A 22,633-nucleotide genomic window follows, 5' to 3' on the forward strand; every position below is an offset into this window, starting at 1 on the left:
ACCTTGGTATGGACACTGAGGACCAGCCTGGGATCATGACCTTGGTGTGGACACTGAGGACCAGCCTGGGATCATGACCTTGGTGTGGACACTGAGGACCAGCCTGGGATCATGACCTTGGCGTGGACAATGAGGACCAGCCTGGGATCCTGACCTTGGTGTGGACACTGAGGACCAGCCTGGGATCATGACCTTGGCGTGGACACTGAGGACCAGCCTGGGATCATGACCTTGGTATGGACACTGAGGACCAGCCTGGGATCATGACCTTGGTGTGGACACTGAGGACCAGCCTGGGATCATGACCTTGGTGTGGACACTGAGGACCAGCCTGGGATCATGACCTTGGTGTGGACACTGAGGACCAGCCTGAGATCATGACCTTGGTGTGGACACTGAGGACCAGCCTGAGATCGTGACCTTGGTGTGGACACTGAGGACCAGCCTGGGATCATGACCTTGGTGTGGACACTGAGGACCATCCTGGGATCATGACCTTGGTGTGGACACTGAGGACCATCCTGAGATCATGACCTTGGTGTGGACACTGAGGACCAGCCTGGGATCATGACCTAGGTGTGGACAATGAGGACCAGCCTGGGATCATGACCTTGGTGTGGACACTGAGGACCAGCCTGGGATCATGACCTTGGCGTGGACACTGAGGACCAGCCTGGGATCATGACCTTGGTGTGGACACTGAGGACCAGCCTGGGATCATGACCTTGGCGTGGACACTGAGGACCAGCCTGGGATCATGACCTTGGCGTGGACACTGAGGACCAGCCTAGGATCATGACCTTGGTGTGGACACTGAGGACCAGCCTGGGATCATGACCTTGGCGTGGACACTGAGGACCAGCCTGGGATCATGACCTTGGCGTGGACACTGAGGACCAGCCTGGGATCATGACCTTGGCGTGGACACTGAGGACCAGCCTGGGATCATGACCTTGGTGTGGACACTGAGGACCAGCCTGGGATCATGACCTTGGTGTGGACACTGAGGACCAGCCTGGGATCATGACCTTGGTGTGGACACTGAGGACCAGCCTGGGATCATGACCTTGGCGTGGACACTGAGGACCAGCCTGGGATCATGACCTTGGTGTGGACACTGAGGACCAGCCTGGGATCGTGACCTTGGTGTGGACACTGAGGACCAGCCTGAGATCGTGACCTTGGTGTGGACACTGAGGACCAGCCTGGGATCGTGACCTTGGTGTGGACACTGAGGACCAGCCTGGGATCATGACCTTGGCGTGGACACTGAAGACCAGCCTGGGATCCTGACCTTGGTGTGGACACTGAGGACCAGCCTGGGATCATGACCTTGGTGTGGACACTGAGGACCAGCCTAGGATCATGACCTTGGTGTGGACACTGAGGACCAGCCTGGGATCATGACCTTGGTGTGGACACTGAGGACCAGCCTGAGATCGTGACCTTGGTGTGGACACTGAGGACCAGCCTGGGATCATGACCTTGGTGTGGACACTGAGGACCAGCCTGGGATCATGACCTTGGTATGGACACTGAGGACCAGCCTGGGATCATGACCTTGGTGTGGACACTGAGGACCAGCCTGAGATCATGACCTTGGTGTGGACACTGAGGACCAGCCTGGGATCATGACCTTGGCGTGGACACTGAGGACCAACCTGAGATCGTGACCTTGGTGTGGACACTGAGGACCAGCCTGGGATCATGACCTTGGTGTGGACACTGAGGACCAGCCTGAGATCATGACCTTGGTGTGGACACTGAGGACCAGCCTGGGATCATGACCTTGGCGTGGACACTGAGGACCAACCTGAGATCGTGACCTTGGTGTGGACACTGAGGACCAGCCTAGGATCATGACCTTGGTGTGGACACTGAGGACCAGCCTGGGATCATGACCTTGGTGTGGACACTGAGGACCAGCCTGGGATCATGACCTTGGTGTGGACACTGAGGACCAGCCTGGGATCATGACCTTGGTGTGGACACTGAGGACCAGCCTAGGATCATGACCTTGGTGTGGACACTGAGGACCATCCTGGGATCATGACCTTGGTGTGGACACTGAGGACCAGCCTAGGATCATGACCTTGGTGTGGACACTGAGGACCAGCCTGGGATCATGACCTTGGTGTGGACACTGAGGACCAGCCTGGGATAGTGACCTTGGTGTGGACACTGAGGATCAGCCTGGGATCATGACCTTGGTGTGGACACTGAGGACCAGCCTGGGATCATGACCTTGGTGTGGACACTGAGGACCAGCCTGGGATCATGACCTGGGTGTGGACACTGAGGACCAGCCTGGGATAGTGACCTTGGTGTGGACACTGAGGATCAGCCTGGGATCATGACCTTGGTGTGGACACTGAGGACCAGCCTGGGATCATGACCTTGGCGTGGACACTGAGGACCAGCCTGGGATCATGACCTTGGTGTGGACACTGAGGACCAGCCTGGGATCATGACCTTGGCGTGGACACTGAGGACCAACCTGGGATCATGACCTTGTTGTGGACACTGAGGACCAGCCTAGGATCATGACCTTGGTGTGGACACTGAGGACCAGCCTGGGATCATAACCTTGGTGTGGACACTGAGCACCAACCTGGGATCATAACCTTGGTGTGGACACTGAGGACCAGCCTGGGATCATGACCTTGGTGTGGACACTGAGGTCCAGCCTGGGATCATGACCTTGGCGTGGACACTGAGGACCAGCCTGGGATCATGACCTTGGTGTGGACACTGAGGACCAGCCTGGGATCATGACCTTGGTGTGGACACTGAGGACCAGCCTGGGATCATGACCTTGGTGTGGACACTGAGGACCAGCCTGGGATCATGACCTTGGTGTGGACACTGAGGACCAGCCTGGGATCATGACCTTGGTGTGGACACTGAGGACCAGGCTGAGATCATGACCTTGGTGTGGACACTGAGGACCAGCCTGAGATCATGACCTTGGTGTGGACACTGAGGACCAGCCTGAGATCATGACCTTGGTGTGGACACTGAGGACCAGGCTGAGATCATGACTTTGGTGTGGACACTGAGGACCACTGGGATCATTACCTTGGTGTGGACACTGAGGACCAGCCTGGGTTCATGACCTTGGTGTGGACACTGAGGACCAGCCTGGGATCATGACCTTGGTGTGGACACTGAGGACCAGCCTGGGATCGTGACCTTTGTGTGGACACTGAGGACCAGCCTGGGATCATGACTTTGGTGTGGACACTGAGGACCACTGGGATCATGACCTTGGTGTGGACACTGAGGACCAGCCTGGGATCATGACTTTGGTGTGGACACTGAGGACCACTGGGATCATGACCTTGGTGTGGACACTGAGGACCAGCCTGGGTTCATGACCTTGGTGTGGACACTGAGGACCATCCTGGGATAGTGACCTTGGTGTGGACACTGAGGACCAGCCTGGGATCATGACTTGGTGTGGACACTGAGGACCAGCCTGGGATCATGACCTTGGTGTGGACACTGAGGACCAGCCTGGGTTCATGACCTTGGTGTGGACACTGAGGACCATCCTGGGATAGTGACCTTGGTGTGGACACTGAGGACCAGCCTGGGATCATGACCTTGGTGTGGACACTGAGGACCACTGGGATCATGACTTTGGTGTGGACACTGAGGACCACTGGGATCATGACCTTGGTGTGGACACTGAGGACCAGCCTGGGTTCATGACCTTGGTGTGGACACTGAGGACCATCCTGGGATAGTGACCTTGGTGTGGACACTGAGGACCAGCCTAGGATCATGACCTGGTGTGGACACTGAGGACCAGCCTGAGATCATGACCTTGGTGTGGACACTGAGGACCAGCCTGAGATCATGACCTTGGTGTGGACACTGAGGACCAGCCTGGGATCATGACCTTGGCGTGGACACTGAGGACCAGCCTGGGATCATGACCTTGGTGTGGACACTGAGGACCAGCCTGGGATCATGACCTTGGCGTGGACACTGAGGACCAGCCTGAGATCATGACCTTGGTGTGGACACTGAGGACCAGCCTGGGATCATGACCTTGGCGTGGACACTGAGGACCAGCCTGGGATCATGACCTTGGTGTGGACACTGAGGACCAGCCTGAGATCATGACCTTGGCGTGGACACTGAGGACCAGCCTGGGATCTTGACCTTGGTGTGGACACTGAGGACCAGCCTGAGATCATGACCTTGGCGTGGACACTGAGGACCAGCCTGGGATCATGACCTTGGTGTGGACACTGAGGACCAGCCTGGGATCATGACCTTGGTATGGACACTGAGGACTAGCCTGGGATCATGACCTTGGAGTGGACACTGAGGACCAGCCTGGGATCATGACCTTGGCGTGGACACTGAGGACCAGCCTGGGATCATGACCTTGGTGTGGACACTGAGGACCAGCCTGAGATCATGACCTTGGCGTGGACACTGAGGACTAGCCTGGGATCATGACCTTGGTGTGGACACTGAGGACCAGCCTGGGATCATGACCTTGGTGTGGACACTGAGGACCAGCCTGAGATCATGACCTTGGTGTGGACACTGAGGACCAGCCTAGGATCATGACCTGGTGTGGACACTGAGGACCAGCCTAGGATCATGACCTGGTGTGGACACTGAGGACCAGCCTAGGATCATGACCTGGTGTGGACACTGAGGACCAGCCTAGGATCATGACCTGGTGTGGACACTGAGGACCAGCCTAGGATCATGACCTGGTGTGGACACTGAGGACCAGCCTAGGATCATGACCTGGTGTGGACACTGAGGACCAGCCTAGGATCATGACCTGGTGTGGACACTGAGGACCAGCCTGAGATCATGACCTTGGTGTGGACACTGAGGACCAGCCTGAGATCATGACCTTGGCGTGGACACTGAGGACCAGCCTGGGATCATGACCTTGGTGTGGACACTGAGGACTAGCCTGGGATCATGACCTTGGTGTGGACACTGAGGACCAGCCTGGGATCATGACCTTGGTGTGGACACTGAGGACCAGCCTGGGATCATGACCTTGGTGTGGACACTGAGGACCAGCCTGAGATCATGACTTTGGTGTGGACACTGAGGACCAGCCTGGGATCATGACCTTGGTGTGGACACTGAGGACCAGCCTGGGATCATGACCTTGGTGTGGACACTGAGGACCAGCCTGGGATCATGACCTTGGTGTGGACACTGAGGACCAGCCTGGGATCATGTCCTTGGTGTGGACACTGAGGACCAGCCTGAGACTGTGTGGAACATCTCAAGACCATGACATTATCTCAATTACTGAGAAGCAGGCTCTGACCACTGAGCTAAGGGTCCCCATCGCTACTACTTGGAGGACATGACTGCCTCCAGGGAACAGGTACAATCACCACAAACAGCTGCCCCACTGCCAGGCACGGCCTGTGCCACATGGGCCACACACATCTGTGCCACCCAGGCAGAGAGACAGCCCAGCCACAGAGCCAGGCAGTTGCTTAGCCTAGGGCAGCGACACTGAACAACGGTGGCACTGTTTTCCAGGACATATGTTGAGTGGCTTGCAAGGTTGTGTGAACTTGGCTTCCTGTCACCAATTGAACCTGACTTGTCATTCACATGAGAGCCACATGTGGTAAGAAATATTTCATTTGCCTAAAACAAGTGTGGTCTGCAATATTGTTGTTTTTTTTTTTTTTTTTTTTTTACTTCAAAGGAGACACCTCTGTCTTGCTTGGGCTCTGCAGGGTTTGCTAGGGTCAGGGTTTGGTGGAGGAGCGCTCCATGTCACAGCCCACGGGCTGCTTTTCAAACACAGGATACTTGCTTCTCCAAATTGAGCACCACGGAAATCTGGTCCAGCCCACTCCTGTTCTTTTGGAAGACTGGATTGGCACTTGGCTCCCAGGACCAGATAAGAGCACACATGGAAGCCCAGCCCCAGAGTTTCATGAATCTACTCCAGACAGCTCTGTCCCCCTATGGGAACAGCTAAAGGAGAAGGACAGCTCCTCATCCCTACACGGAGCCCTGGTAGCTCCCTTGCAGATCTGTACCCCTGGGATTGGAACTGTTGGCAGTTGACCCTGACCTCTGGCTCCTTTTCTATGGTCTGGTCTCCTCTGCACCTCAGGAGCATGCCCTTCTGGCCTGGTCTTGGGTCTGAGTCAGGGCAGTAAGGGCTGCTACTCCCTGGGGGCAGCCACAGGCAGATGCGGAGGCAGCCTAGAGGGCCCTCAGTGCCAAGGCAACTTTTTATGAGTCACTCTTTCAGTGCAGCAAACTGAGAAAGTTGGTAGACACATTCCTGAAACTTTCAAGGGTTTTTAGTGGTGAACACCCTCCCTGCTCCAGCAATGCTGCTGAGATGGTGGGCCCTCCCGACGGCCGAGTCGCTCACCCCTTGTCTGGAAGCCCTCCTGCGGGACGCTTAGAGAGCTAATGCTAAGTTCATGGAGAAAGGCACCAGCCCTGGTACACACAATCCTGAAAAAGGCAAATTAAGTGTTAGGGATCCCGCCATGCAATCCAGAGCCTTTCCCGTGGCTACCCTGGTCAGGACAGGGTGGCATCTCCCAAGGAGCAGATGCACAGATCAGAGAGAGAGCAGAAATCAGAACCAGAAAGGCTTCTGCACAAAGTGACTTTTGCCAAAGTTGCAAACACAATTTGATGGGAGAAGGAGGCCTTTCAACCACTGATTGAAACAACTGGACGTCTATGGGTAAGAGAAAATGAGTCCCAATCTAAACCTCACAGCTCACACAAAATTAATCAAAACAGATTATGGACACAAAAGGGAATGTGAAATCAGAAAAGCTGCTGTGGTCTGGGAGAGGAAATCTTATTAGGAGCTGGGGGTAGGCAAAGAGTGCTTAGAATTGCTATGAAAAAATGATTCATAAAAGGAAAAGCTGATCATAATGTAATTTATTATATAACTTGATACCTCATCAAATTATAAACTTTTGCTCTGTAAAAGATCCCCAGTAAGAGGACAAAAAAGCAAGTTATAGGTTGGGAGAAAATATTTGCACATAACATATCCAATAACTAGATATGTCTAAATATACAAAGAACTCTCAATATTCAATAGTAAAAACTTGCAAAGTAAAAATCCAGTTAGAAAATTGATAACAGATGAACAGACATTTCACCAAAGAGGATATGCAGATGTCAAATAAGCACATAGGAGATGTTCAACATCCAGATCTGACCCAGGGCAATGTAAGTTAATCCCATATTAAGATAGCCTTACCCATCTACCTAAATGCCTAAAAAAAAAACAAAAAAAAAAAAAAACAATGACAACACCAAATGCTGGGAAGGATGTGGAGAAAGTATCACTCATACATTGCTGGTTGGGGTGTAATGGTACAGCCATTCTGGCAAATAGTTTGCCAGATTCTTATAAACTTCAACATGCAATGACCACAGAATCCCACAAAGGTACTCTTGGATATTTGTTCCACAAAAATGAACAACCTGTACATATATATTATAGAAACTATTCCTCATAATCCAACATAACTCTTAACATCCTTCAGCAGGTGAAGGGCTAAGTAAATTGTGCTACATTGACATCATGGAATACTTAAGTAAATGGAGTGGACTTTGGATGTAACAACCCCGAAGACTCTCCAGGGAATTGTGATGGAGCTAATTCCAAAAGGTCTATGATTCTGTTTCTATCACATTCTTGAAATAACAGAATGGCAGAAATGGAGGAGAGATGGGTAGTTACCAGGGGTAGGGATGCAAGAGGGCACAGTGTTGGTGGGAGTGGGTGTAACCATAGTGGGTGTAACAAACCACACATCTTGTGGCTATGGAGTTGTTCTAGACCTGACTATAGTGGTGGGTACCCAGATCCATGCGTGCTACAAAGTTGCATAGAACCAAATACACACACCCAACCCATACACCCAACACACATACCCAATACTCAGACCCAGTACACACACACGGAACCAAATCCCATAGGTTGCATCCAAAACCAGTTGTGATATTCTACCATAGTTTTGCAAGATGGGACCATTGCAGGAAACTAGGTAAGTTATATGTGGGGTTTCTCTATATTACATGGAAATCTTCAATTATTTCAACATAAGGACTTTACCTTTTTTCCAAAAGTACCACATAACACAGGAATTCAGGAACGATTGCTGTTTTGCTGGCAAAAGTCTTTTCCTAAACAAAGTTCCCCACTCCAGCTACCCCCAAACCAGTCTTTAAAAGACAGTTGAAAAAGAAAAGTCCCGTCCACTGAGATGAAGCACTGGCCATTAAAAGGACACTGAGGGGCTGGGATTGTGGCTCAGCGGTAGAGCGCTCGCCTAGCACGCATGGGCCCTGGGTTTGATCCTCAGCATCATATAAAAATAAAGGCATTGGGTTGTGTCCATCTACACCTAAAAAATAGATATTAAAAAAAAAAGGACACTGGGTTCTTCCTTCACTCTCAGGAGTTCTAAACCTCTTCTCTTGGACGGAAGTGCTATTTATTGGCTATTGAACACACACACACACAAAGTGAAAATCAAAAACTAAAAGAAGCCTTTCTCTATGAAAAGCAACCAAAAGGATTAGCCAACATCTTCCCCGTGCAAAACCCCAACAATTTGCTTCTCATTTCTTCTGGCAAAACCTACCAAGATGCACAATCGATGTGGCAAAGTGTAGATGAAAAGCAGACTTTGAACTGTATGTAGAAGCTTAAATTGGATTTCTTTATGATTTAGGACATGTTGGGTCATTCACAATTCATCACAAGCCCATCTTCAGTGGTCGTAGGAAAACCAGGGCAGCCCAGCCTTCTCTACAGCCGAGGGAAGATGCATTCTTGTTCGCCAAGGGCAAGAGTGGGCACAGGAGGAGGAAGGCGCTCTTGTGGGCTCCTGTGTGTGTCTGTTTACACACAGTGCATACGTGGACACACAGTGCAAATCAGCACAGACCTGGGACCACCCCCGACCACTCCCAAATCGGTGTGGATGGGGACAAACCACCATCAAGCAAGGTAGTAATGTCACATTAATATCAGTAAATGTTCTGAGTGAACTTTTTGCTTTTGTAGGACAAGGAATTGCTACTATTGGGTACTTGGTGGCTCTGGACCCAGAATTAGGGTTTCCACTACAAATAGACACCTGAAAAAGCAGAGAGGGGAGAGGGTTTCCCAAATACCTTAACTTGGTTAGGGCTGCCCTGTGCCACCCGGGGTGTTCTTCCCCATGGAACCCGTGACTCCTCAAAAGCACAGTCTTGTCCGATGACACCTTCCTGTTCCCGAGCATGGGACCCCCAGGATCATGGCCGCATGAGCGTGTTGAATGTGTCTCTTCGTCCCCAGTCCGCTGAGCTCTGTTTCTATGTGAGTCACACCTACACGATCACAGTGTTGGCTTCTCCTGGCTGCTCTTTCCCTCTCCATATCCACTCGGCTTTCCTCGGCCACCGGGGGCCCAGGGAGGCTGACCATTTGATTATGTGACCAAGGACTCCGTGTGTGCTGGCTCTGAGCAAGTCCTATTCAAGGGACCTGTTGTGGAGAATCAGATGGTGGTTGGTTTGGTGGCCACCGTGCTTCCCGACCCGTGGCTACAGCTCTCGCCGTCCCCCAGCCTCCAGCACCAAGTTCAGGTCCAAGGGTGCTGACGGCTTCCTCGCACTGATGACCTTAGTGTGCCACTGTGTCCGGCGGCTTCTTGGTAGCTATTGGGCTGTCTGCCAAACATCCAAGCTCTTTCTCCTCCGCGCTGGAAGGAGGGAGCCTCCTCCCTCCTTGCTCAGCCTGTGGAACACCGGAAATCATTTGGCACGTTCCCTGGCAATGCAGGGTTACCAGAGCTTTCTTTTTCTTTTGTCAACATTTTCAGAGAGAGGTTGCTCCTTCCCACAGCCTGGACTCCAGAGAGAAGGCAAAGAAACCATCATGCAGCAAAACCTAGGGACACTGCCCCAACTGCAGCCTGAGCGAACCGCGAGCTGAGACAGGGCTGGTTTTTGCTCATCCCCCCACCCAGGACCCGAACCGCGACCTTAGCTCTGGACCCCGCGGGCCGTCGCTTCCCTGAGCACTCTTAGTTCATCTCTGAGAATTGCATCTCCTTCCTGCTGAGAGTTGAAGGGATATCAGCCTATTTTGGAAAATTTGAAAAAGTACAGAAAGTTATAATAAGCAAATAAAATAACCCAAAGGCCCTGAGATAACTAGAAAGATTTGGACGGGTCTCCCTCCGGTTTTTCCTTTTTTTTTTCCCGTGTGTGTGTGGTTAGAAGGACAAGTGTATGTTTCTTTGTGTTTAGACATTATAATTAAGATCCAATGAAAATTAACACCCTCACCACTTCTTCCAATAAGGTGAAAATTTAGAAAAGTAGTGGCAATACATTCAGCCAACACAGCTCTGACCTCGTTTAATTGATTTGACTGGTGCCCCAGGGACAAATGGCCAAGCGAGGCCAAACCTCACAGTGATCTGATAGCCACTCCGCCACAGCCTGTCTTTTTGCCAGGCTCCTACGGTAGGGAAAAGAAGGAAGGACACTTTGCCAGAGGAAAATAAAACCTCAGCCCCCGGGGGGAGCCCGCACAATGGCTGCCCTGGTGGAAAACAAGCCACCCGACGTCAACAAACACAAAATGAATGGGGCCTGTCATGGAGCTAGAATTTGGGAAAGCTTTGGTTTCCAGGAGTTTTGTGGTAGCGGCAAAAAGGCAGGGTGATCTGTGTGTGTGTCAGGTGAACCCTCCCACCGTGGCCAGCTGACATGGCTCAGAGGCGTGTGTTGCTGAGGCCAGAGATCCACGCGGCCTGCACAGCGGCCTTGCTGAGCCCAGGAACAGGCCTGTTGCCTGTGTTTCTCCAGATTCGGACGTTGAAATCCTGACCAGAGGTGGAGCCTGTGAGACCGTGAGGATGGGTTTAGTGGCCTTTTATAATGGGGTCCAGAGAGCTGCCATGGCCCTTCCCCCAGGTGAAGACATGGGAGAATGCAGTGTTTAGGAACCAGGAATCAGGCCCTCATCAGCCATCAAATCTCCCAGTGCCTTGATCTTGACTTCCCAGCCTCTAGAACCAAGAGAAATAAATTTCTGTTGTCGATGAGCAGCCCAACCTATTGTGTTTTGTTCCAGCAACCCGAGTTGATGGAGACAGCTACGGACTGGTGCATTCGTCTGCTTTCCATTGCTGTGACAACATACCTGAGAAATTCAACTGTGAAAAGGAAAAGTTGATTTCGGTTCATGGTTTCAGAGGTTTCCATCCATGGTCCCTTGGCCTGTCACTCTGGGCTTGAGGTGGGGTAGAGCAGCACAGCAGGAGCACAGCCGCTCACCTTGTGGTAGCCGGGGAGCAGAGAAAGAGGCTGGGGCCCCAATATCTTCTTCAAGGACATTTGCCCTGATGACCTCCTTCCTCCCACTAGTCCCATCTCCTAACGATTATACCACCTCTCAAGTGTCCACAGCTGGGACCAAGCCTTCAACATATGGCCTTTGGGGACACTTAAGAGCCAAACCACAAACACTAATCTGGGTCCTACTCACCCTCCACCTGGGATGCACTGATAAAGCCTAAAAGATTAGCAACCTCACAAACTTCTCATACAGCAGGAGTGGGAGCCCTTTATTGCAGGACAGGAGGGGTATTTATACATTCCACACAGCTTATCTAATTAACATAAACTGGATACAGCAGTCAACCAATCAGGAATCTCCACACTTAATGGCTCGCTGGCCTTACTTCACAAACCACTCCCCCTGCAAAACGCCAGGCGCCATCCTGACTTGTTGACAGACCCTAACAGAGAGAAAGGAGTGAGTGCTGCTGGTGGTTTGGCAGAGTCTGGCTGGACTGCCCTTCCTGCTGTTCCCAGGTCCAGGCAGAGGACATGGGCCAGGATGGACCCCCGTCGCACACCAGATCTGCTGCTGCCTGGACTTGGACTTCCCAGGCTACAGACCCCTGAGAACTGAACTTCTGGGGTTCCCAGCCTTCCTGTCTAGCATTTTGTTCTAGCAGCCTGAAGGGACTGAACAAGAATCCAACTTCATTTTTCCCCATAAAAACGATCGATGGCTCCAGCCCTGTGTGGGGGTTTCTCATCTCTTCTTCGTGCATCTCTAACAACATCTGTCAAGGACCAAGTTTCCAGGTTCGTGTGAATCGATTCCTGATCTCTGTGGCCACAGTGTCACGCAGGCTGACTTTGTCCATGTCACAAGACTGTCCCCCACACATCCTGAGTCCCCCAAGATGTCCTCCGCCACTTTGGGGATAAAAGCCAGAACAGGGAACATGGGGACAGGCCTCGGGCCATCTCTTTAGGGCCCACTTTCCCCATCTCGACTGACCCCTCCCGCTGCCCTTCCAGCCACAGGGACCTCCTTGGCCTCTTGCCCCTGGCCGCTGCCTTCTGTCCCTGGCCTCCACGGCCTGGAAGGCTGTCTGATCTCCACGCCAAACTCCACCCTTCGAACCCAGGATGAGGGTCCGGGTAAAGTCGTGCATGACACCCCATCAGGAGGGGGAAATGTGAGGGGGGCCTGGAAATTACTGGGGTGGAAGTGGCCGGGCGGGTGGAGAAAGAGGCCCACCTCAGTGCACGCAGGGTGGCTCTTACAGGGTGGCTCCCGACTTCCCTCCTGGCAACACAAGGGCTGGGAAGGACAGGTCAGAGGAGCGAGCAGAGAATCTGTGGGAACTACTCTTGGGAAGGGGAGCCCTGGAAGTGGGGTGGGAAGTGGAGGAGCCAGGAGAGCCCAGCCAGGAGAAGCTGGTCTCTGCTTCTCTTCCTGCGTGGAGTAGCCAGAATGGGGGGCAGATCTGGGGGCACTGCCTGGCGAACCTTAGAATGAGCTCCATGGTGGATGCAGCCCAGGAGTCTGGGAGGACAACCAAGAGATGGACAGGGATCAGGGCTAGTGGCTGGTAGCACAGGCCACGTGACCCGGGGAGACACACTGGTGGTGATGGTTTTAGTGTCTGTCACCTGGACTGGGGTGTCCAGAAGTCCAGAGTCAGCAGGGCACGGTGGTGCAGGCCTGTAATTCCGGCAGCTCAGAAGCTGAGGTAGGAGGATGGCAAATTAAGGCCACCTTCCGCAACTTAGCGAGGACCTTAGCGAGACCCTGTCTCAAGATAGAAAAGGGCTGGGGGTGTGGCATAGTGGCTAAGCACTCACAGGTTAAATCCCTGGTCTAATGAAAAAGAAGCCCAGGGTCTGAGCTCCATGCCTAGGAGGGAGTTTCTCTGAGGGCAGCCGAGGGGTAGCATGCAGGCGGTCCCCAGGGTTGGGGACTCTGTGCAGAAAGGGCTTACAGATGGAAGAAGAAGGGAACTGAGGCAGGCCCTGCCCTTGAGGAGCTTGTCCTTGAACTCACTGTCATCTTCCATTTGGCAGCTGGGGGAACATAGGCTCAGATCAGTGCAGCCAGGGGAGGGGCAGGGATCAGGGCTAATGGCCACACACTTGGACTCCTGAGAGGCTGACCCGAGACCACACAGCTGAAACCCAGACGTCGACCCCTGACGCCCCACTTCACCACCCAGCCTCAGGAACTTTCAACGCCACGGAAGGCTCCGACAGCAAACCAGGCCAGCGCGCTGCCTGCACTCTCCGGGAACATGCAGGAGGCATCTGGAATTCTATTTTGGAGCGCCATCCTAGAATGCCCTTCTGTCATCCACTGCCACCTTCACGAAGCCAGAGAGGCTGGCATTTATATTTTTAAACCCTTTTTGTCAAAATTAATGCTATCATTCTCAGGTGCAGCATCCTGCCCGCCGAGCACCTGCAGAAGCAGGAATAAATTGTAAACAAAAATTCCCGGTATTATATAAGACATTAAAATTGGAACAAAAACTTGAATTTAAACCAGAACAGCTCCATCCCTAATAGCAAATGCTGAACAATGGAGAAGCCCTTTCTCTATTCAGAGTCTTCCAAGAACAAAGGAAATTGCCCCCAAATAAAGCAATAACCTAATACCATATTAATAATAACCTTGCATTTGTATAACCTTCTTAACTTTACAAAGCATTTTACATCTGCCATCTTGTGGGGAGGTGACTTCAGGCACAATTGTAGTTATTAAACAAAACCAAGAGTTTATTATAAGGTTATATTTGAACAACCACCAATCTACCTTCTGCGTGATAGCCGGAGTCAGACTTGCTCAACAGCCCTTCTATTAAGAGCACTTCTGGGTCCTGAAATATGTGAATCCTCTGCATCGGCCCCAGAAGGAAGACAAAAGATCCTAATAAGCCTTGGTAAAACGTGGCCTCTCCTGTTCTCTCAGCCCCATCTTACTCAATTCCGGGGAGGCAGGGTTTGTCAAGAGGTTAGAAACCCTCAGGGGACCCCAGGACAGAGCTGGATTCTGATCCTTCTCAAGTCACTTTCACGCCCTGTCCAGTGAACACTGGGTCCTCCCTTCATGCTACCCTGATCCCACGCTCAACCAGGAGCCACTGCGGGGAGGGCCAGAGGAAAGACAAAGTGTGGAAGGAAACGGTGTTGACTTTCAGTGGCCTCCCATGGTTGGACCTGGCCAGGAGTAGAAATGAGGGGTGGAAATAAGGGACCCAACTCTAACCGATGCCTCCAAAGGGCCAAGCCAGAAGCTCCGCAGTGGAGCATCTCGTGAGATCTCCCAAGAGCCCCAGCAGTCTTAGAGGACCATCGCCATTTTACATAAGAGGCAATGGAGGCCGAGACGGGGGAAGTGACCAGCCAAAGTCACAAGCTGGTGAGTGTGGGCCGCAAGACCTGACCCGCACTCTCCCCAGCACTCAGCACCGCTACCCCAGGGTGCGTTTCTAAAAGTGTAGATGTACCTACACACACGTGTGCACACACACACACACACTCACCCCTGTCATACATGAACAATTCTCTAAGGAAAATGTGACCTAGGGATGGAGAGGGGCCTTGGATACACTGAATCTGTTGAAGGGTTTGGAGTTGGGTGGGTGTGGGTCACAGGAGTTTGGAGGAATCAGGGAGAGGGCATGGCGCCCTCGGGGGAGCCTGGGATGGTGGGATTCCCAGGTCAGGAGGAAGGTCCAGCCTGTCCCGGGACCTTCCACCTTGAGGACTCGTTCTGCCTCAGGACATTGTTTTGAAGAAGCAACACTTTTACAAGGAATTGTCTGGGGAAAGGTGCCCTGGTGACCAGCTGGCGGTGAAGGACCAATGAGCTTATGGCCATGAATAGTTGGTGAAATGGGACCTCAAGGTGAGTTGGACACAACGTACGTGTGAAGGACATCGGACACGATCACTGGCTCCCACCTTGGTGCTTCTGTCCAAGAGGAATGTCCCCATCTACCTTCCAGGAGAAGAAGTGACCAAGGCACCAGAGAAGCTGACCATCGGGGACAGCCGTGAAGGGAGTCGGGACAGATATCCAGGAGCCACAAGCGACCCAGGAAAGAGGCCACTTTCCCCGTGAGCTTTGCAGCTTCCTCCGCAGTCGGTGACCTCAGTACCACCCAGAACCCGGAACTCTAATGGGGTCACACAGGGAAGCGGAGCTGGCGCACCTGAGGCACAGCGGGAGCTCGTGAGCAGCACACCTGCCACCCTCGCATGTCGATTCAAAGTCTCCACCTGGTATACAGGAAGTCCCCTCAGGGCAAGGTTCAGGACAGAGAGCCTCACGGAGCCCAGGAGGTTCACAGCAGCAGAGCAGAAGGATGGCGGCCACTGCACATGAGCAAGACCTGAGCCTCCACGGGCCTCCAAGTCTCGAGGGTGCAGTGGTGAGCTCAAGTAGGACCCCAAAGCAGAAACCTCTTCACGTCTTACTGATGAGAAGAAGGGAACCCAGGGGTGAGAAGGGAGTGGCTTAGGTGCCACCACGGGTAACTGATGGAGTCAGAAATTAAGACCTAATCCTGTTGTCTTAAATCAGTGATTTATTTTGGAGCAAAATTAGATCTATAGAAAAGGTGCATAAAGAGCCCAGCTTCCTGGCCCGCTGCCCCTACTGTTACCATCTTGCATTACATGGCACCTTGTCCACAAAACCGCCATCCTACCACGGCTATTAACTAAGCTCCACACTCGGTTAAAAATGGAAAAATCCCATTAATGCCATTTTCTGTTCCAAGGTCCACCCGGGGCACCATGTTGTTCTCACTCGCCATGACTCCTTTATCCTCTCTGGTCTGTGATAGTTTCTCCGCCTTCCCTTGCTATCTCATGACCCTGGTGATTTTGAAAAGAACTGATCAGGTATTTTGGAGAATGTCTTTCGGTTTGGAAATGTCAAGACTGTAGACAGTGGGTTGGTTCTCATCTCACTAACCCACAGCTGCCCCCAGTAATGGAAATTCCATGAAGTGAAAACACTGGTATTCTTCATCCGCTTTTGGCCATCAGGACACATAGGAGCCTTCTGTGGTCACCACCTCTCCTTCACACCAATGAGAACTTTCAAGAGCTAATTGGCTGCCCAATAGAATTTCTCCCAGGATGTCCTACATCTGCACTGTCCAATATGGAGACAGTCACTAGCTATGAGCACTAACAGTGTGGCCAGTGTGGTTGAGGGGCACAATTTCTAATTTACTGAATGTTAATTAATTTAAATTTAAATCTCAGTAGCCATTTGTGGCTAATGGCTGCTTCAGTGGCTACAGCATAGGGTGGACAAACTCAAAGCCAAGTTCATCTTTGAGGATAAAGGGGGAATTGAGAGGAACCCTTGGCCTTGTTCAGACTTGCAAAGGAGAACTTTTATTATGAACACGACAGAAAGAACTACAAACCACAGCCCCGTGGTGGGGCTTTAGAGACCAGGGTTTCCTAAACTGGGTTCCTTGGAAGCTAGGAGTTCCATGGGGATGGACCTCAGGACAAGCAGAGGAACGCACCTCGGCTAAGACGGGAAATTGACCGTGGTGGTATAGACACGTGCTTCCCTGCTGGTCCCGCTCATCCCAGCCTCCTTCACCCACAACACCTCTGCGTACATCTATGATGCCGTGTGTTACTACGGAAACAGGCAAACGAGAAGCACTTGTTTATGTGTTGATTTTATGGACCTATTTATTTAGCCTACGATGCACTTGACAGAAAGACAGAAGCGCATCCCCTTGCCCCTCCCCGGTCCCGGCTTGCTTTATTCCAGGAATGGAGAGCCTGAACCAGTTGTGGATTTCTCAAATCTGCATTTTGGAAGGCTGAAAATAGGTCACTAAGACCAGCTAAGCATTCATTTAAAAAAAATGAATATGATATATTTGCACCGTTATATTCTTCAACAGCCCTGTTTATAGACTTCAACAACCATCTCCTATGTCTTCCTTTTGAGCAGAATCCCAGTTTTACTGGGAGAGGGTGGAGGCGATGTGTCCAATCTCAGCTGAGATTCAAAATTGGTGAATTTGACCTAAGACAGCTATAGATCCTCATTCTCCTCTCCAGAGTGTTCCCTTTCTCAGCCTCCCTTGCAGTGAGGGACAGGGATTATGACATAGATCTGGCCAACAAAATCCAAGGAGAAATCTATTCAAAGGCGAGGGGTTCTGGGAAAGATTTTGTTCTCCTGTCACAGGGATCGTGATAGTGCAAAGACTGTTCATCTCTCTCCCTGCCCTAAATAGTAGCCTGATTCTTGGAATTTCAGCATCTATTTTGTAATCATAAGATACAAGCAAGAAAGGGAAGATGAGGACAGATAGAAAAAGAGTCTGGGTCCTTGGTTAGGTCACGAAGCTGCGAGAGTTGCCGGCTTCCAGTGTTCTTATCAAAGGAGATAAATAATGTATTTTATAAATCATCAGGCGGGCTTTGTTTCACTAGGAGTAGAATGTATCTGTGCTGTTTTGATTTTACAAGAGGAACACTGTTTGAGGTCGGGGCTCTGAGGTTAAGAGCAAGTTTCCAACCTACTGACCCAGTCCAATCCCTTCCTCCCACTCTCTATGAGGATTCGTAAGGACGATGGTGTTCATGGAAATGGCTCTCCTAAGGTGACCAGCACGTTAGTTGGTAGAGCAGGATAAGAAGAGTGGTCTCTGAATTCCCAATCCAGTGCTCATTCAACGCAATTAAGAAGCATTGCATAACACTCTCCATTTAGGTTGCCACCTCACCTCATAGCTTCTGGTTGTTTCCAGCTAGCAAGAGAAGTGGGGATCCAGGACCCCTGGGTTCCATGAGGACCACCCCTTGAAGGTCTATTCACCAAAGGCAATGAGGTTGCACGCATCCATTTTTATTCCCTGAGAGGAATATACACTTGAGATTTCTCCCCACCAGCCTAACAGGGAAAGAAAAGACGCTATCGTTTCATGCGCAGGAGATCATTTGCAAAATGATGAAGACAGATTTTAGAGTCCTTCAGAATATCTCTTCCTGTAGAATATTAATTTGGCCTACTTTGTTGGCAAGAGATGTTTGGAAGGGCGCCAAAAAATGTATGGCAATTAATCAACAGGAAATAAAATAAACACAAATTGCAGATTCTTGTCAGAAAGTGTATGTCCTGATGTTTTGCTTTTAAAAGACAAACTTGCTTCCTTAGCCGAAAAGGCAATTCCAGTTTCTGTGGGTCAATTCTGGCAGCATAAGAAGAACCAACCAGAAGGAGGCAGGGAACCCTGGGGGAGAATCGGAAGCTCTGCCCCGGAAGCTCCACGGTTGAGGTGGACGCCTTCAGCATCGGAGACCCTGCTTACTCAAAGAGTCGGCTGTGGAGCCCCATGGCACGCTGGACTGGGTCCCTGAGGTCCGCTTTCCGCTGTAGGCTTCCAGCCTTTGCCCGGGTTCTGGAATCTTGGCAGGGGGGCGGGGGGGCGGGGGGATGCCTACAGAGGCACAAACAATCAGGCATGGCCTGCAGCACAATGGAATGTCTTTGCAGATAACAACCCTGAGCTCACCTGAGCTGGGTGACCTTGGGCAAGTCCCTCAGATGGCTAAACCTCAGGTTCCTCAACGAGATGGAACCATGATCACAGCTCCTGCCTTGGTGTGTGGTGAGGGCTCACAGGAAGTGGGGAGGCTGGAAAGCAGCTGCTATTCCATAGCTCAGCTCTCCTGGTGTTAATTACTTCTGGTTCCTGCCTGGTTTGACCCTGCCCTTTCCCCCATGGAAACCTGACCCTTGGTCCTCATCCAAGCCCCTTGGGTCAAGGTGAGCACAGCAGCTGACTGGGAGCACTTGCAGAAGTCTGCCTTCCATCTGGCCTTTTGAAGCCGGTCGAGCCAACTCTGGGTACCCCAGGCAGAGCAGCCGGGCAGATCCTGCAGCCTCCGTAATCCAGAACTTTCTCATATCTCTCTCTCAAGGCCACCTTTGTTCCAGTCCCAAGGTAAGGGACCCTTGGGAAAAGCTACTGCTACACTGTCAAATTGATCAACACTGGCCACAAATAAGCACTTAAAATGAGACTCACATAAATTGGGGTATGCTAAAAGTAAAAGATTCATAGCAAATTTAGTACCGAAAAAAAAAAACAGAATAAAATATCTTGTTAATGATTTTGATATCCATTGCACATTGAAATAATATTCAGATACATTAGGTTAAATAAAATAGACTATTGAAATGACTTCACCTATTTCCAACATGGTACTGGGAAATTTAAAATTAGAGGTTTCACATCAAATTTCCACTGAACAATGGGTACTAAAGAAAGTTGCAGTGGCCCAACAATGCCCCTCTCTTGGTTTTTCTAGGACTGTTGCCATGAATTAAAATCAACTTAGTACCATAAAACAAAAGTTTTTTTCTTTCAAGATGCTGGTTAGAGATTCAAAATCCTAACCACCCCCCTGGGGTGGGGCAGCTAAGGAGAGTGCTCCTGTGTCTTCCAGGTTTGGTGACTGCCAGCAACCTGGGCTTATGTTTGTGTCATCCCAAGCTCTGCCTCTGACAGGGCATTAGCATCCCTCTGTTCTCTTCTGTGTGTCTTGCCCACAGATTGAGGCCACAGGTATGGTCTAGGGTAACCTTTTCAGTTCAGGACTTGCAAATTACTCAGTCTATACCCAAAGGACTTAAAAGCAGCATGTTACAGGGACACAGCCACATCAATGTTTATAGCAGCACAATTCACAATAGCTAAACTGTGGAACCAACCTAGATGCCCTTCGGTAGACGAATGGATAAAAAAAAAATATGGCATATATACACAATGGAATATTACTCAGCAATAAAAGAGAATAAAATCATGGCATTTGCAGGCAAATGGATGGAGTTGGAGAAGATAATGCTAAGTTAGTCAACCCTCCAAAAAAACAAATGCTGAATGTTTTCTTTGATATAAGGAGGTTGATTCATAGTGGGATAGGGACAGGGAGCACGGGAGGAATAGAGAAACTCTAGATAGAGCAGAGGGGTAGGAGGGGAAGGGAGGGGGCATGGGATTATTAATGATGGTGGAATGTGATGATCATTATTATCCAAAGTACAGGTATGAAGACACGAATTTGTGTGAATATACTTTGTATACATCCAGAGATATGAAAAATTGTGTTCTATATGTGTAATAAGAATTGTAATGCATTCCACTGTCATATAATCGTATATAAATAAAAAATAAAAATAAAAGACCTCCAAATTAAAAACAATCTGCTCAGACCCTTTTCCCAAATGAGGAAATAATGATAGGTTCCAGGAATTTAGATGCAGACCTACATTGGGGGCATCCACCCTACGCACCATACCCCTCTTTTTGGTGTGATGATAAATCTGAGCTCTAACAGCTTAACCAGGTGGCCTAAGGTCAGGTACCCACCTCATTCTTACTGCATCACAGATACAAGTAGGCAGAAACCTGGGGAATGGGGACCAAGCTGGATTCTTGGTTTAAATTTTGTGATCTTCTTTGAGATATTTTCATCCAACAGTTCTTCTCAGGATCTCTCCCAACCCGAGGTGCTGGGCTACAGAAAAATCAGGCACTATCCTCAACCCAGGTGGCTCAGCTTTCCTGATCTGGGTCACCCATCTGGCTGGTTTCCATTTATGGTCCTTCATCCACCACTGAAAAAAATAGGTAGGATTTACCAAGACCCTGTCTCAAATAAATAAATAAATAAGGGCTAGGGATGTGGTTCAGTGATTAAGTGTCTCTAGATTCAATCCCTGGTACAAAAAAAAAAAAAAAAAAAAATGAAAAGGGGGAGAAATAGGTAAGAATAACAAGTTGGGGAAACAAGAGGAATACAAAATGTCTTCAACTGTTTAGTGTCAAGGCAAAAATAAAATAGACAATCTAATAGTCCATGCTCGCTCCTGTTGTATTAACATATCTGCACACCTAGTCTCTGTTGAGCTAGGGCTTTTGCAAACACCATTCTCTTAACTTGAAGTCTATTTTCTCTACTCCTCATAGGACTGTTGTTTTTTTTTTTTAAATCCTCTTTGTGGCCTCAGCTTGAAAATCTGCTCTTTAGCAACATTTGCTCTGACCAATAAATAGTCACCTGTCCTCCCACCCTGCTCCCCTGCACAAGGGTACGTTCAATGTCTTCCTCCCTCTGCCCTGCACTTGGCAGTGGGGAATTATTTCACGTGCTGGTGTACTTGGGCTTTGTCTCTCTCATTGGAATCTGAACTCTGTGAGGTTAAACTTTACTAATGTGATTTTAGTACTGTGCTTGTGACCTGGTCCAGATGGGAGTGGCTGGTAGAGGGGTGGAAATATTCATAGATGGATGGGTGGATAGGTGGGTGGATGAATGTATAGATGGATGGGTGGATGGATGGGTGGGTGGGTGGGTGGATGGATGCATGGATGGATGGATGGATAAATGGATGGGTGGATGGGTGAATGGGTAGATGGGTGGATGGATGGATGGATGAATGGGTGAATGGGTGGATGGATAGATGGATGGGTGGGTAGATGTATAAAAGGACAGATGTTTATTTGACAGATCAGGAAGTCTGATGGTTCCAGCTGGTCCAGATAAAACTCACACTAAAAACCAAGTCCAGCCCACTCCAAATGCCCTTATGGGCCAGTGAGTAGATTTCACAGAGGGCAAGTTATGAATTCCTATTTAACAGAACGGCAAACTACCAGGAGCACGTAGACTATGGCTGGAAGCTGCTATCCTGGGAGCACCTCAAAAGAGTTTTGCAAGGAAGAGGATAGGAGGGTGGACTCCCTCTAATCTCACCCACCTGGAAGTTGGCCTGGGAGCCCCCTCTGTGTGGTGAGAAAGTTATTTAGTTGTGTGCATTACACTCCGAGTAGCCGAGTGTGTAGAATTCCTGAAGGGAGCACGTTAGTGCATATTTAATAAAGCTGCAGACATTCACACACCAAACCAACAGTGTCAAGTGTGTCTGCCTTGGACACTGGAGTGTCCCGTGGCAATGCGGCTGCGCCTTGGCAAGGTGTAGGCATTATGGAGGTCCTCATCAGGAGGGGGACCTTCATCTTCCTGGACTCTAGGTATGGCAAGGGGCTTACGACAGAGCTCAGATTATCTGCAGAGGTTGAAAAGGTTAAGACGTGAGGGGACAAGAGGAGCCAGGCTAAGTGGGGGTGAAAGTGGAGAGACGGCGGGAGTCAGTCAAGGCCACGAGCTTTGGCAATGACAGTAAGACGTCATGGCAGGAATTGATATCTGGGCATTTAGCACCCGCTGAACCTCACTCCTG

This window comes from Callospermophilus lateralis, chromosome 3 (genome assembly GCF_048772815.1).
Source record: "Callospermophilus lateralis isolate mCalLat2 chromosome 3, mCalLat2.hap1, whole genome shotgun sequence".
Lineage (NCBI taxonomy): Eukaryota > Metazoa > Chordata > Mammalia > Rodentia > Sciuridae > Callospermophilus > Callospermophilus lateralis.